Raw genomic sequence first — 16,493 nt, 5'->3', positions numbered from 1 at the left:
GAGAGGCGGTACGAGATTTCCAGGAGAGGATGTATGAGTTGCTAGTTTAGCAGATCAAGATTTCCTGTTGCAGAGCGAATTGTAGGAAATAAGTTTGATAACAAAAAAGGTGAATTGCAAGAATTCACAACATATTACTGAAATATAAGTGAAAATTGTAAAAGAGTTGTGTCAGGTTGCAAAGGGAGGCAGTGAGCCTTCTAGTGGTGAGATTGATCTGTGGATGTGGATACATATTTTTCCAGAGCTTTTCCGTGGTTTGGAAAGCAGTTGTGATATTTATCAATTGCAGAATTTGCTAAAGATTAATAATAAAACCGACATATTTGAAGAATTGGTTTTCCCTTCAGGGTTTTTCTAGGGACTTTTTTCCAAAACTATTGTGTCCATTTTGTGATTGGTTCTCTCATTAGAGTTTCCACAATTTATTTAATTGGTGAAATTTTCACTTGTGTTTTATTCGTTATTTGTAGTAAATAATTTGTCGAGGAAAATAATCTGTTGAAAGATGGGAGAATAATAATGAGATTAACTGCGATAGAATTTTCACATCTTCAGGGGTTATCCTCCCCAACACCTTGTTGGGAATCCTGTTTTGCAAATAATCTGGTGTGTTACACACTTCTTCCCATAAGAACATAGACATATCATGATCATGTAGCATTTCCTTTGCTACCCCAACAATGGTTCTATTATTTCTCTTCGATACTCGATTCTACTAAGGTTTATATGGAACTATCAACTCCCTCTTAATTCCAGAATTTGTACAAAACTCCTTGAAGGAATTTGAGCTGTACTCTCCTCCATTCTAAGATCTAAGCACCTTGATATTTCTCCTCGTCTAGTTCTCCACAAGAGTTTTAAACTCTTGGAACCTATGAAATACCTTTTCCTTGGTCTTCATAAAATAGATCTGGGTTTCCTATAATGACCATATATGAAGGTCAGATAGTAGTTAAATCCTCTAATAGATGTGATTGACATGGTCCCACACACATCTTAATGTATCAAGTCCAAGATAGGCTTGGACCTACTGTCACTACTTGGAAACATTGTCTTGGTGTATGGCACACCCCTTGTGTATGTCATGCTGATTTGTAGTGAAATTTGTGTATGTCATGCCATCCTCCTATGCCATAGCTCCCTCAAGTCACAGTTGCTACTACCACTGCTCCATAATGCTTTTGTTGGCTCAAACTGAAGTCTATGCAAATTGTTCCATCTCACTCCAAGCACATTCGTTGTGATGAAGCTGGAACCCTTAGGAAAAATATACACCTTCCCATCTTGAGAAGTCACCATATAACCCTCTTCCTCGAAGGCAAAAACAAAGATAAAATTCTACTTTAATTTTGGAATGTACAACATGTCCTTCACTAGTAGAGACTTCCTGTGTTAGACTAAGGATTGCACTAAAAGGGGGTGTTAATCAATGTAATGGCCAATTTCTATCAATTTAAATAATTTAGCAATCAATCAAAATTGCAAACATAATCATGCATCATTAAATAACATCATCACCTCATCATAAGAAAACACTGGATGTACATGTAACCCCTTCTAGAAGAAAACCACAAATCTTTTTATCTTCTTCAATTTTGATTACATAGATTTGCAAGCACCAACCCGCTAGAGGCACTAATTCACACAAACAAATTTGTAGGCACCAATTTGCTGGACGCACCAACCCCCAAAATGTGCAATCATCGACTTGTAATAGGCCACAACTTGATTGAGGTGCCAACTTTGATGATATGAAAGCACCAACATGCAGTGGGCTTCAACCTGATTGAGGCACCAACCTTGATGGAGGGACCCACCTGCTTCTTCAAACTGATGTGGACCACTTCGCAGAATATTTCAAACTGGATCCACAGGCTCAAATCATAACCAAATCAACCTGTGTTTTAATCACCAACCTTCTGCAACTTCATCACCTAAAAAACATGTTCATAAGTTCATATTGACAATAACCATGACCCCCTGTTCTCAAAAACCATTTGTAGATCCCCTCTTTCAAATTACAAAAGAATTTCAACTAGAACCTCTTTTTAAAACTTCAATTTACCTTCAAATTACCCACAAAAACATTATAAAGATTAATTGTTCTACAAATTGCACCTTTCTAGTAAATTACCTACAAATTACACTTTTTTGGTGGCTATTCTACAAAATGCACACCTTTGGTTTGCTTAACTGTTTGAAAAATTCACTATAGTGGGAAAAAATAAAAAATGCAGCATGCTTAACCGAACTTGAACTGTTGACCTCCTAGGGTGTCACAAATGCTTCACCAACTATGCTACCACAATCCTTGTTCGAATGCCTTAATGAATATTCACATCACTACATACCTTAGAGATCCATGTCAGGCACTAGTCATGCTTATCGTGCTAGGTAGGTCGTACTCATACACTAATCAAGAGGAGCGAGTTCATCTTCTTTGGTAGGTTATATCCATTGCCAAATCATACCTCTTCCCCAATCAAACCAATATCACGAGCCAATTCATATATGTGTCTGCTCCAATCAAAAGAGAACCAAGTCATATGTTTGTGCCATTCAAACAGAGAGCCAAGTCATACGTCTATGCCAATCAAACAAAGAGCCAAGTCATACATCTATGCCAAACAAATGAATAGCCAAGTCATACATTTGCACCAATCAAATAGAGAGCCAAGTCATATGTTTATGCTAGTGAAACCAAACGAACAAGCCATGTCATATGTCTGCGCTAATCAAACAAAACTGGTAGCACTAGGTCATATTTGTGTTTACATCATTTAGACCATACTAGGAGCGCCATGTCATATACATGTTTGTGCCAATTATACCACACAAAGAGCGCTAGGTCATATATATGTGTCTGTGCCAATTAGACCACATGGAGGGCATTAAGTCATAACCATCAAAGAAACTACACATACAGCCAAGTCATATCTACACCAATCATATTGAGCTATGCCATATACATCATAGGGAGTTAACAAAAAATTGTGCCAATCAAACCACATGGAGAGCCCGGTCATATACGTCTACGCTAATCAAACCACACAGAGAGCTAGGTAATATAGGTCCGCGCTAATCAAACCATTGCTGGTTAACCTTCACAACAAAGAGCCATACCACAAAAAGATCTTGAACTTGCGACCACAAAGAAACCAAAACTAAACCATCTCAAACATACCAAAAAGGTGAATCCTGTGCTCATGTCTCATTATCTTCTGATTTCCATATCACCTCAAACATATACGCATTTGTTTATATAGGTGCAGGGGCCTATTTTAGGTATAAGGCTGACCTTTGAGAGATTTCATGGAAACATGCCATGTGACCCATACCTAGGGGTCAATGGTCACCCTCATGCTGATGTCACAACTATCACATGTCACTCTCTGAGTGGTGCCATGTGTCATGTTGTAGCTCCCAAAGACAACCTTGGATTGCTTACAAGACTAGTGCCTAGGCACAATTAGGTTTGTGTGTCTCAAATGATTTGCAAGAAACTGGAGACATCACTTATGTTATCTCTCTCTCTCTCTCTCTCTCTCTCTATATATATATATATATATATATATATATATATAGGAATTGGGTTGGTTCATTCATCCAAAGATATGAGTTATGTATTTCAAGTATTTCTTCTTGTACACAACTCACAAAAATATAACATAAAAGAGTGGAGGCCGAGTAGTTTGAGGACTTATAGTTCAATAATATTTATAGAGCAAATGAAAGAGGATAAGGAGAAAGGATAACTCATCATATAGAGCTCACAACATCAAGAATTCTATATTTGACACATAGAGCTTGAATCAAGTAAGAAATCCTATACTTATTTGAGTTACAAGAAGATATAATGGACTAAAGGGAAAATGGGTGCTATGATTCATGTAGCGCAATTTAAAGAGGTGGTTTCAACAATCCTCACAGGCACATGCATCAACCAATCAATACACGTGAATCTGTAAGGAAGTAGGAAACATTTATAGCATCTATAATTGCATGAATTCAGAAGAAACATGAACATAATGGGTTTTAACAGAGAGAAAAACATACTGTAATACTCAAAGGGGGAATCACCACCATTTCTTCATATTCTGAATGATCTGTATCTTAAAATTATACAATCTGAAACAACATGTAGTTTTTCTTGTAGAATTTGAACCTTTTTTAAGTCTTGCTTCCCCCTATATATTAAGAGAGGTGGAGCCTGGACATTCATTACATCAAAAATATTTTCAGCAAAGTCCCCGCTGTCAGGTTGACTAGCTGTCTCAACCAGGGATGGCTCTTTGGCCCAAACATATTACAGAATTAATGGCCTCATTAAAAGGAGGCAAATTGTAGGACAAAAAACAAGTAAACATTCATACATAAATATAAATGAAAATATCTGTGCCCATCCCTGTGATCTCCTTCGCTTCATGTTTCAGTTCATTCTTCGTTTGGCCTCCTGTGTTGCCTAGATGACTCCTGTTGCTTCCACCTTTACTGCTTGACTATCCACTCTTTAAGATTAGGAATGGGTGCTATTGGTTCCATGCTATGGTACTGAAGTGGAAGACCTCTGGGATGTACCATGTTCCCATGTCACAATGGGCCTTTCTAAACCAACCCATACTGGTTTTGAATGCACCACCTGTTTCCCTTAAAGCTATAGCTTTCGACCCATCATGCCTTTAAATCCCTGTAAGATATTATCGATGTCCTGGTCTGCCTGGGGATGCACTTATGATGTAACACAAAAGTCTTTCAGGTGCGGGCCTTTATCAATGAAACATTACGAAACGCATTCTAATGCCCCCTCCACCCCCCTATGATATAACCCCTTTCCGCTATTTTCTTCATATGACTTGGGGGCTGTGACCAAGTGCTTATCCCTTAGGCGCTAAGGCTTTCAGACCACTGCCCGAGGGCCTTTTTCCTTTGTTTCTTGGAATCCCGCATCTCGACGCTCGACATGCTTTTCATTTAGCATTTCCCCTTGACATTGTGATCGCTGATCAATGGGATCAGGCCCACCCAGGACATCGCAATCGCAACATGGGTGAGGGAGATCCTTTCACTTATTTTCATATTGCGGGCTAGCTTGTCCATACGGGAAATCCATATAGGGTGGAACACATGAAATATCACACTCGGGATGAAAACCCCCTGCATATCACAATCGGAAGCTGGGGAGACTTTAGTGTAGGAGCGATTTAACCTGTGCGATCGCCGATCGCCAATTTGCGGGGGGTGACGTCATCACTTCCACATGTCACCTTGTGATTGGTGACACGTGTCACCCAGAAATGCCCCCATAGGACCTTGAAAACACTAAATCTGCGTGCCACATGTTACCCGGACTGCCACGTCATTGATGACATCAACTTCCATGTCAGCAATAAGGGCCAATCATATCCCACCACGTGGCCCTCTAAAGGAGAGAAAATGACCTGCCCTACCTTGGTTTTTTCTTGAATTCCTTTTGTTAAATAGAATCGACCCCTTTCTGACAATTTAACACTGTATCACAAATTAGAAAGATCACAATATTTTTAAGTTAGAACCCCTCTGCCACGCCAATTTTTGATTTGCCGGTCTCGCGGGAATACGATATTGCGGGATGCAGAACTTTGACATGGCTAATTTGCGAGATTTTCTATGAAGTTGCGGGATGCAGGATCACGACACTGCGGGACTGTGGGGTCGCAGGGCCTCGAGATGCGGGACTGCAGGAATACGACATGGCCGATATGCGGGACTGCGGGAATGCGACATTACCGATATACGGGAATGTGATATGGCCGATATGCGTGACTACGAGATTTACCACCGCCGATTGCCGATAAGACATTTCTCCACGTGGAGGAGAGAGAAAAAGGCTTGTCAACCCCTATTTTCCATAGATTTCCATTGTAAAATGATTTTGGCATTCCTCGGCGATTTTACGCTATATCGCAGAATCACAATCCTGCAAGGTTTTTAAGTGGTTCCCCCGCCGATCGTTGATAATCCTATATTGCGATACTGTGGGGCTACCGGTATTGGCTTTCATGACCATGAACCATCGATAAACCATGAGCTTGTGCCCAGGACCCCGCCGATAGCTTATTTGCGATGAGATTAGCTCCTGGACCTCCTACTTGTGATTTTCTTTAAGTCTTTTTTCCTTGTCTTCTGACTATCCAGGGGTAACTTCAACATGTCATATCTTATGATCAAGAAGTCCATTTTCAGACTTCCATGTACCGTTGGAAAACCATTTCTGAGCACTATGTGTTGAAATGTGGCAACAAGAATATTCCAATTTTAATTTATCCTTGAATTAAAATTCGAATTTGGTCTCACCAATTGTTTGGAAAATAATTAATTAATTCATCTTGAGTTAATTAGTTGGAGAAATTCAAGCTAGAAGTCTTTGTGAAGTCATGCAAGAGTTATTCCTTTGATTGAGGAGATTATCCCTTAATTAAGGAGATAAGGATGAGTTATATTTGAGTTGTAATTAGTTAGCTCAGTTAAATGAGTTAATTCTAGTTAAATTAGTTCCAAACTGTTGGAAGAACTAATTGTGAGTTCAGTCAGTTAATGCATGCATGCAGGAAACTAGTGTACTCTAGATAACTGAATATTCTCTCATAAATAACTCATGCATGTCAGTTCAGAAAAAGACCCAATTGTGATTAAAGGTAGGGACAATGTACTATCAGTTGCAAGAATTTTCCTATAAGAAAATCTCTTGCATGCAGAAGGAATTCATTCTTTGAGATTCGCGTAGTTTTACAATGTGTTGGAGTAGTGTGTGAGATCAATGTCACACAAGGTTACAACTGGAACACCCAAGGAAAAATGCGCAAGGAAATAGGAGGCTTGGAGGGCAGAGGGAAAGGCATATGAGCTGTCTATTCTGTCTTTGAGTAGCAGTAAGGGACTATACTGAGCGTTGGATAGCTGTGAGAGCTAAAGCTGTGTAATCCTAAGATATTTCCACTTGTATGATAATACAGATAGCGGGGTTTTTAGCTGAGGCTTTCCCATAATATTCTTCTGTGTTTCATGTGTATTGATTATTCTTCTCTGTTATATGTGTTCTATTTGATCTTGCTCAAATCGATTAAGCTTCTGCAAGTTTGATTGTAGAAGTAGATTAAGTATTTTTCTTTAGTATATTGCATTATCAGGTAATCTACAGTGAGAATTTCTACATGGTATCGGAGCAAAGGTGATCGAAGCAGTAAAAAGTATACTGAATAAGGGAAATTCGAAGTTTTGAAGTTCTTGGTTGGAGGAGTAAAATCGAATTCTTATCATACCTCTAAGTTCACCAATGGCGTTCAATGGCTTGAGACTCGAGTATGCAATGGATGGTAACTCAAATTACATAGCATGGAAGGATCACATGGAAGCGGTATTAGAAGAAAATGGTTTGCAAGATTTCATTGATCAAGAAATCCCCAAGCCAGCTGCAGCTAATGCACAAGAATTAGCTGAATGGAAGAAGTGTGTGGCGAAGGCAAGGCAGATTCTTCTGGAGGGAATTCGAGACCATATTATCTCGAGTCTCCATGGGAAGGAGACTCTGTTTTCAATGTGGAAGGCATTGAAGGATATCTATCAAAACAACAGTGACCATAGGAAACTGGCGCTCAAGGATAAGCTTCGAAATATCAAGATGGAAAAGGGCGATACTATTTATACATATCTGAACAAGCTCACCACCTTCAGAGATGAGCTTGGTAGTGTAGGAATAAATACAACCACTGATGACATGCTGAGTCTTACTCTCCTCGGTCTTCCTAAGAGTTGGCATAGCTATCACGACTCTGTGAGTGGAAGAGAGAAACTACCGGATTGGGAACGACTGTGGTCGAATCTGATGCAGGAGGAGATTAAGAGGAGCACCAGAGATGGTTCTTCATCTAAGCATGATGATGAAGAAAATCTAGCCTTAGTAAGTAAGGCAAGGAAAGGGAAAGGGAAGGCTTCCCACTCCAAACTGAATTCTTCTCATAGAGGGAAGAAGATTGAAAAATTTAAAGTGAGATGCTTTAATTGTCATGAGGTGGGTCATTATGCAACTAATTGCCCATTGAATAAATCCAAGAAGGGATCCTCAAAAGGATTAGAAGGTGAGGCATTAGCCTCTTAGTTCGAATTGGATTTTACCCTCATTGCATGTATGGTTTCATCGATGGTGGGTTGTGTTTGGTACCTTGACAGTGGAGCCTCATTCCACATGACCGACAATAAGAGTTTGTTCAGTACCTTGGAGGAGAAAGACCTCAAGATGCGCATAGAGATGGGTGACGACGAGAAGTATAGTGTTTCAGGAGTGGGCATGGTTACTTTTCAGAGGGAGCATGGAGCTCCTCTCACCTTGACAGATGTGAAGTATGTGCTTGGACTGATGAAGAACTTGGTATCGGTCGCGATGTTGGAAGACAAAGGCTACAATGTTGTCTTTAGTAAAGGAAAGGCATTTTTGAGACACATAGCCACAGGTCAGATCAAGAGGATTAGGATTCAAGTGAAGAATCTCTACAAACTAGAGGCAGATGACTGTGCTTCATTGAGTTCGAAAGCAGAATTGGTGCAAAGCCAAGACATTGGCGAGTTATGGCATAGACGGTTGGGCCACTTATATCATGGGGCCTTGAAGATAATGCAACAGATCTCTACCGGACTTACTAAAGGTAAACTTGAGCAAGTGGACACATGCAAAGGTTGTACCTTGGGAAAGTACGCCAAGTCTTCCTTTCATGATTGAGACAGTTGAGCTGAGGCGATCTTAGAGCGAGTTCATACTGATGTGTGTGGACCATTCTCGACAGCATCCACCACGAAGAAAAGGTATTATGTTATTTTCATTGATGATTTTTCTTGTAAATGCTGGATTTATTTAATGCAGAAGAAGGATCAAACCTTATCACAGTTTTGTGAGTTCAAGGCTTTGGTTGAGAAAGAATCATGGAAGAAGATCAAGGCCTTGAGAAGCGACAATGGTGGAGAGTATGTCTCTCAAGAGTTTAAGGACTTCTGTTCAGAAGAAATAAGTAAATGGGGATTGATAGCACCTCATAACCCACAACAAAATGGGGTGGCCGAGAGGAAGAATAGAACGATTGTGGGGGCAGCTCGGGCGATGCTGCATGACCAAGGCCTACCACTTCATTTGTGGGCTGAGGAATGCAACACAACGGTCTATTTGCAGAATAGAAGCCCGCATCGCATACTTGGGATGAAGACACCAAAGAAGCTTTCTTCGGGAAGAGACCAGATGTGAGTCACTTCAGGATCTTTGGCTCATCGGTATTTTTCCATGTGACCAAGGATGCTCGGAAGAAACTTGAGCCAACAGCTGATTTGGGGATACTTGTGGGGTACGCTGATACACCTCACAACTATAAGGTGTACTTGCCTACCAATCGGAGGACAGTGGTATGCAACTATCTAAAGTTTGATGAGCAGAAGGCCATGCGATTTTCCCTTGAGAGGGAGCTCCAACTACAGGCTGTGGAGGAAATTTTGGTTCCTAAGGAGAAGGAGTCTCAGATTGATGCGTAGCAGCCACATGTAGAGGTTCCAGGAGTGGAGGCATCCACTCAAGCAGAGTCTTCCAGAGATGGGAAAAAGTGCTCAAGAGAAGCTGACAGATTGTTGTTGGATGCGAGAGAGAATGTGGGAGAACCATCTTCTCAGCGCAGACAGAGGAGGTCACCTGATAGGTACACTGGATACATGGCCCTTGTTGGGGAATGTATTGAGACTGAGTCATCTTCCTTTGAGGAAGAAGTGCAACATTCGATTTGGGTTGATGCTATGGTGGAGGAGTATGACTCCATAGTTCGGAACAGTGTTTGGGATGTGGTTACAAGACCAGAGAACAAGTCAGTTGCGAGTCCCATTGGCTTTACAAGGTAAAGCAAGCTGCTAATGGTAGTGTGGAGAAACATAAGGCAAGATTTGTTGCCCGTGGTTTCTCACAGGTCGAGGGGATTGACTATGATGAGACTTTTGCTCCTGTTGCAAGGTACTCATCTATCAGATCGATTTTGGCACTATCAACACAGATGGGTTGGAAGATCCATAAGATGGATGTGAAGACTGCATTCCTCAATGGCGAGATTGAGGAGGAGGTGTACATAGAGCAGCCAGAAGGTTTTGAGACCTTCGATCGTGAGTCGCATGTGTCCCGACTGAAGAGAGCTTTGTATAGGCTGAAGCAAGCACCTCGTGCTTGGTACACCAGGATTGACAACTACTTCATCGGGTTGGGCTTCAAAAGGAGTGAAGTGGATGCGAACCTATACAACATAATCGTGGAAGGTAAGCAGTTGATCATTGTTCTTTATGTTGATGATCTCATATTGACAGGTGATGATCAGTTGATCATGTCTTGCAAGGAGGATCTTGCAAGAGAATTCGAGATGAAAGACATGGGTATCATGCACTACTTCCTTGGCATGGAGGTGTGGCAAAAGGATGGGGAGTTGTTTGTGTCTCAGGGCAAGTATGCCAATGAGATACTAAGGAGATTCCACATGGAGAAGTACAAGCCCATGTAGACTCCTCTAGTAGGTAACTGGAGGAAGGAGGTTGCTACTTCAGGAGAAGTAGTAGAAGCTACTGTGTACAGGTAGCTTGTGGGTTCACTGATGTACTTACTGAACACATGACCAAATTTGTGCTATGTGGTGAACCAACTGAGTCAAGCTATGGTTCGGCCTACCAAGCTGTTTTGGAAGGCGAAAAAGCATGTTTTGAGATACCTCAGAGGCACATCTTAGTATGGATTATGGTACAAATGAACAGAGGGAGTGAAGCTACAGGGCTTCATTGATGCAGATTGGGCAGGGAGTCCATCAGATCAGAAGAGCACATCAGGAGGAATTTTCAACTTTGGGTCAGTGATAGTTTCTTGGTACAACAAGAAACAGAGGTTAGTTGCACTCAGCTCGGCAGAGGCTGAATACATGGTTGCAAGTCAGGAATCATGTGAAGCCATCTGGATGCGGAAAATTCTAGTTGGGTTGTTTGATCAGAGGATGGATCCAACTATGATTTATTGTGATAATCAGAGTTGTATCAAACTCTCTGAGAATCCAGTATTTCATGACAGGTCCAAGCATATCGACATTTGGTATCATCATCTCAGGGATTGTGTGGTGAGAAGGATCATGTTGTTGCAATATATTTTGACCGAGGAGCAAGATGCTGACATTTTGACTAAGGCATTGTCTAAGTGTAAATCCGAGTTCCATAGAGACAGGATCGGGGTGGCAGATAATCCATTTCTTGTTGAGAGGGAGTGTTGAAATGTGGAAACAAGAATATTCCAATTTTAATTTTTCCTTGAATTAAAATTCGAATTTAGTCTCACCAACTTCTTGGAAAATAATTAATTAATCCATCTTGAGTTAATTAGTTGGAGAAATTCAAGCTAGAAGTCTTTGTGAAGTCATGCAAGAGTTATTCCTTTGATTGAGGAGATTATCCCTTAATTAAGGAGATAATGATGAGTTGTATTTGAGTTGTAATTAGTTAGTTCAGTTAACTGAATTAAGTCCAGTTAAATTAGTTCCAAACTGTTGGAGGAACTAATTGTGAGTTCAGTCACTTAATGCATGCATGCATTAAACTAGTGTACTCTAGATAACTGAATATTCTCTCATAAATAACTCATGCATGTCAGTTCAGACAAAGACCCAATTGAGATTAAAGGCAGGGACAATGTACTATCAGTTGCAAGAATTTTCCTATAATAAAATCTCTTGCATGCAGAAGGAATTCATTCCTTGAGATTTGCGCAGTTTTACAGTGTGTTGGAGTAGTGTTTGAGTTCAATGTCACACAAGGTTACAATAGGAACACCCAGGGAAAACTGCGCAAGGAAATAGGAGTCTTGGAGGGCAAAGGGAAAGGCATATGAGCTGTCTATTCTATCTATGAGTAGCAGTGAGGGATTGTACTGAGAGCTGGATAGTTGTGAAAGATAAAGTTGTGTGTAATCCTAAGATATTTCCACTTGTATGATAATAAAAATAGTGGGGCTTTTAGCTGAGGCTTTTCTAGAGTATTCTTCTGTGTTTCATGTGTATTGATTCTTCTTCTTTGTTATATGTGTTTTGTTTGATCTTACTCAAATCGATTAAGCTTCCGCAAGTATATTAATTATTTTTCTTTAGTATATTGCATTATCAGGTAATCTACAGTGAGAATTTCTACACTATGCAATGAAGAGGGTCCGATTAATCTCATAGATCTTCTGTGGCCTGGGAAGGTGGCTTCAAACTTCACTACCTTTGGGAGACCTTGACCAATTGAAACCTACAATGCATTGAGTGAAAACATTGGCTCGAACTAGGGATAATGCCTAGCTAGCGAGGTGTTGAGAACCTGCAGATCAGTAGCTTCCTTCCATTGGGCATGGAGTCATTCTTAAACAAAATATAAGTCTGTGAAAATGGACTTTTCCCATCATAAACGAAAAAAATTAAATAAAAATTACAATACACACACCAGATATTTACAATGAGTGCAAGACATATATCTCTAATTTTGAAAATGAAATTTGAGGAACTGACCATTTACCAGCAGTTCCAACGATTCACCATGCAAGTTTTCAAGCAGGTATGTGTTATTTTCTCTTTCTTCTGCAATCTTGAATGGGCCGAACCATAATGGATCGAATTTTCCATGTTTTCCTTTATCTTCCCATCGGATGTCCCACCGGAGATCTAAATCTCCTGGTTGAAGAGGTTTGTCCTTGGCCTTCTTGTCAAACAGAGATTTCATCCTTTGTTGGTAATTTAACAATTTGGCCCCCACCTGTTCTCTGTTTTCATGAAGCTCAACCAAATGATTTATCCTTCTTATCAAGGCACTTGGCTCTTCCTCAACTTCTTGTAGTAACTTCGCCACTAACATCGCTAGTTGGATCGAGAAGACAACAACCTTGCCATACACTAGTTCGAAAGGTGATTTCCCAGTGGATCGTTTAGGCGTTACTCAGTTTGCCCACAAAGAAAACTTCAGTTGGGAGTCCCAGTTCCTTTGATTCATGGTGATGGTCTTCTTCAACACCCTCACCACAGTTTTGTTTGAGGACTCAACCAAGCCATTACCTTGAGGATAATAGGTAGTGGAGTGCCTGATGATGATATTAAACTTCTGGAAGAAACTGGTGAACTTGGTAGATTTCAAGACCTGAACATTATCAGTGATAATTTTGAAAGGACAACCAAAGCGGGATAGTATGTTCTCCTCCATGAATTTTATCACCACTAACTCTGTAGCATTTCTAGCTGGGATGGCCTCTACCCACTTGGTGAAATAGTTAGTGGCTGTTAATATCCACTTGTGTTGGCCACTGGATGGTGGGTTTATTTCTCCTATGAAGTCCAGTCCCCACTGTCTAAAAGGTTCCTCCACATGCACTGGAATCAGGGGGAGAGGAGAAAACTTATGTCTCTCAGCAAACAATTGGCATTTCTGGCACGACCTGACTTGGGAATAAACATCTCCAAATAACGTAGGCCAGTAAAATCCTACCTTGAGGATTTTATGTGATGTGGTCTTCCAGCTGTAGTGTCCCCCACAAACTTCTCTGTGGAAGTCCTCAATCACTTTATGGGTTTCTCCCTCTACGAAACATAGAAGTAATACCCCCACCGGGTCCTTCCAGTAGTGTAGGCCATTGGATATGATATAATTTTGCGCTTGCAATATCAGACTTTGGTATTTGGATTTATCCAACCCCAACATGCTCCTTAGGAATAAGAGGTAATGAACAATGTTCTTATACTAGGGCGATCCCTCATATTTGGCATAGGTCTTCTGCTCAGATGTTTTAATTCCGCTCTAGTGATCCTCTGGTCTGCCTTCCTCTGTGATTAGGTTTATCCCTAGAGCTTGGCAGTTGGATTCAGATAAAATCTTGGCCAACCCCTGGCCTTTGATTAGCTTGACAGACTTTATTTTTAGCTCATATTCTTTTATTTTAGCTATCCACTTTCCCCTCTTTCCTTTGTTGTCTCTCTGCACTAGGATGTACTTGACTACTATCATTGGGACGAAAGCTGTGATTTCTGATTGCAGCACATACATACAAAATTCCTTCAGATCCTTGACCATTGCATAGGCTTGTTTCTCCAATATGTTATATTTCAGCTCAACATCCCTTAGGACTTGGCTGAAAAAGGCGATGGGTTGCTCATAACCTTCTTTATTTTTTTGTAGCAGCACAACAATGATAGTATGCGGAGAGGTGAAAGAAAAGATGTAGAAAGGCATTGAGTAGTCGTGGTTGACTAGCACTGGGGCCTCATCCAAAGCTTCTTTGATTCTAATGAAAGAGTCGTGGGGGATAGGGCCCCGCTTGAATTCATTCTCCTTCTTAAGCATGTCTGTAATACCCTTGACTATCTCTGCATAATTGGGTATGAATCACCTCAAGAAATTTATTCTCCCCAAAAAGGCTTGGAATTCTTTCTTATTCCTGGGCAGAGGAATATGGCTGATGGCTTTGAATCGTTTAGGATCGATATTTACTCCTTCCTACACTACTATGTGTCTAAGTGGCTTCCACTCACTCAGGGCGAACTGATATTTCTTAGGATTCAGAGAAAGACCATACCTTTTGAATTTCTCAAAGGTGAGATTTAAGTGGAGGATGTGCTCTTCATCAATCTTAAAAAACACTGTGATGTCGTCCAAGTAGACTACTACCGAATTTTTCTTGCTCCCCTACGAAGGCTATGTCCATAGCTCTCTGAAATGTGGCCCCTGCATTTATCAGCCCAAAAGGCATGTGAGCATACATGAATGTTCCCCACGGGGTGGTGAAAGCAGTCTTTTCCTGATCCTCGGGGTGAACTGCCACTTGGTTGTATCTGGATAATCCGTCCATCATGGGCATTCTGGCTGAACCAATCACCTTCTACAATATATTATCCATCTTGGGAAACGGGTATTTGTCTTTCAAAGACACACTGTTTAGATTCCGAAAGTATACACATAGCCTTATCTCTCCGTTCTTCTTCCGTACATGGACCAAATTAGCTACCCACTCAGAGTATCTTAAAGGTACTATGATCTTCGCCTGTAGTAGCTTCCTTACCTCCTTTTCAATGGAGGGGAGTAAGAGCAGATTTATCTGTCTAAGTTTTTGCTTGCATGGTTTTATTCCGCTCTTCAAAGGAATCTTGTACTATATCATGTTAGTATCAAAAGATTTCAAATCTTCGTAAGACAAAGAAAAAACGTATTTGTAGATTTTGAAAATATCTAAATACCTTTGTTTACATTGCAAGGGGATTCCTTTTGATAGCCTGATCATTTGGGGCTGCTCCTCCTATCCGATGTTGCAGTCTTCTACTTGATCATCCATCTCAAGAGCCAATTGTTTGGAGGCTATGTCATCTTTATTAAAAAGTCTTTCCAGTGGGACAAGTCCATGAGGGATGGTGTTCCATTTTAGTTGCAAAATTTTGCACCCAACCACTTTGTCTTTCCACGAAGTGGCTTCTTGATGGATGGTGGAGTGGGCAAACTCCCCAACAAATTCTATGAATCTTTTCACCTGCTCGTCATCCTCGAATACTTGCCAATGCTTGAAATTATCTGGTATTGAGGGTTTGTATCTGACTTCTACCTCATATCTGCGGAGGGGATTTTGTAGGGGCCTGAATTTCTTGCAGCTATAGCAAGTGAGTCCGCCATTCTGTTTCCTTCCATGGGCAGAAATTGTATATTAAAGTCCAGGAAGAAATTATCAATTAGATCCCACACTTCATTCTGGTACGTCCTCAGTCTGGGGTATTTGTCCTGGCATTGATTTCTGATCTACCTCACGACTAGCTCAGAGTCTCCATAGAACGTTAGGCATTCAATATTCATATCCTTTGTTGATTGTAATCCCTAGAGAAATGCCTCGTATTCTACCACGTTATTAGTCGCCTCAAATTCCAGTTTGAATGAGAGGGGTGTCAAGCTGCCCTTAGGGGATAGTAACAGTACTCCTGCTCCATTTCCTTCTTTGGAATTTTCTCTATCAAAGTATATGTTGGCTTGTTGGTGCCTGACCTAGGTTCAAAAGTGATTTAGCTAAACAAATCCCGAAACTACCGGCCCTTTCGGCAACAGTTCGCGGTGCGCGGACTGAGGTCTCACCTGAGGTAGTATGGGAGGGTGCTGGAACCAGGTTTCCACACCCTAAGGATGTTTTGATGAAGTCTGGGAAGTTCACGAACCGATTTTGCACGCTGCGCTGCTCTGTGCCGCTGTCTGACCTTCGCGTAGCTCTGCGAAGGGGCGCTCTCTAGATCCCTTGTTCTTACCGTGTTACTAATACAGATCTAACTTAATTTTGTGGGCTCGGTATTCTCATTAATCATTCAACATTTATAACAAGTGCGCACAATCATAAACTGTAAAGAGATGCATAAAAATATAACAGAAGCATAAACATACATATCTAAGAGTAGACACACAATATTCCAGAATCA

This window comes from Pinus tabuliformis, chromosome 9 (assembly GCF_031772625.1).
Source record: "Pinus tabuliformis cultivar Carrire ecotype Pingquan chromosome 9, CPIR1, whole genome shotgun sequence".
NCBI lineage: Eukaryota > Viridiplantae > Streptophyta > Pinopsida > Pinales > Pinaceae > Pinus > Pinus tabuliformis.
Note: the sequence above shows the minus strand (reverse complement) of the source record.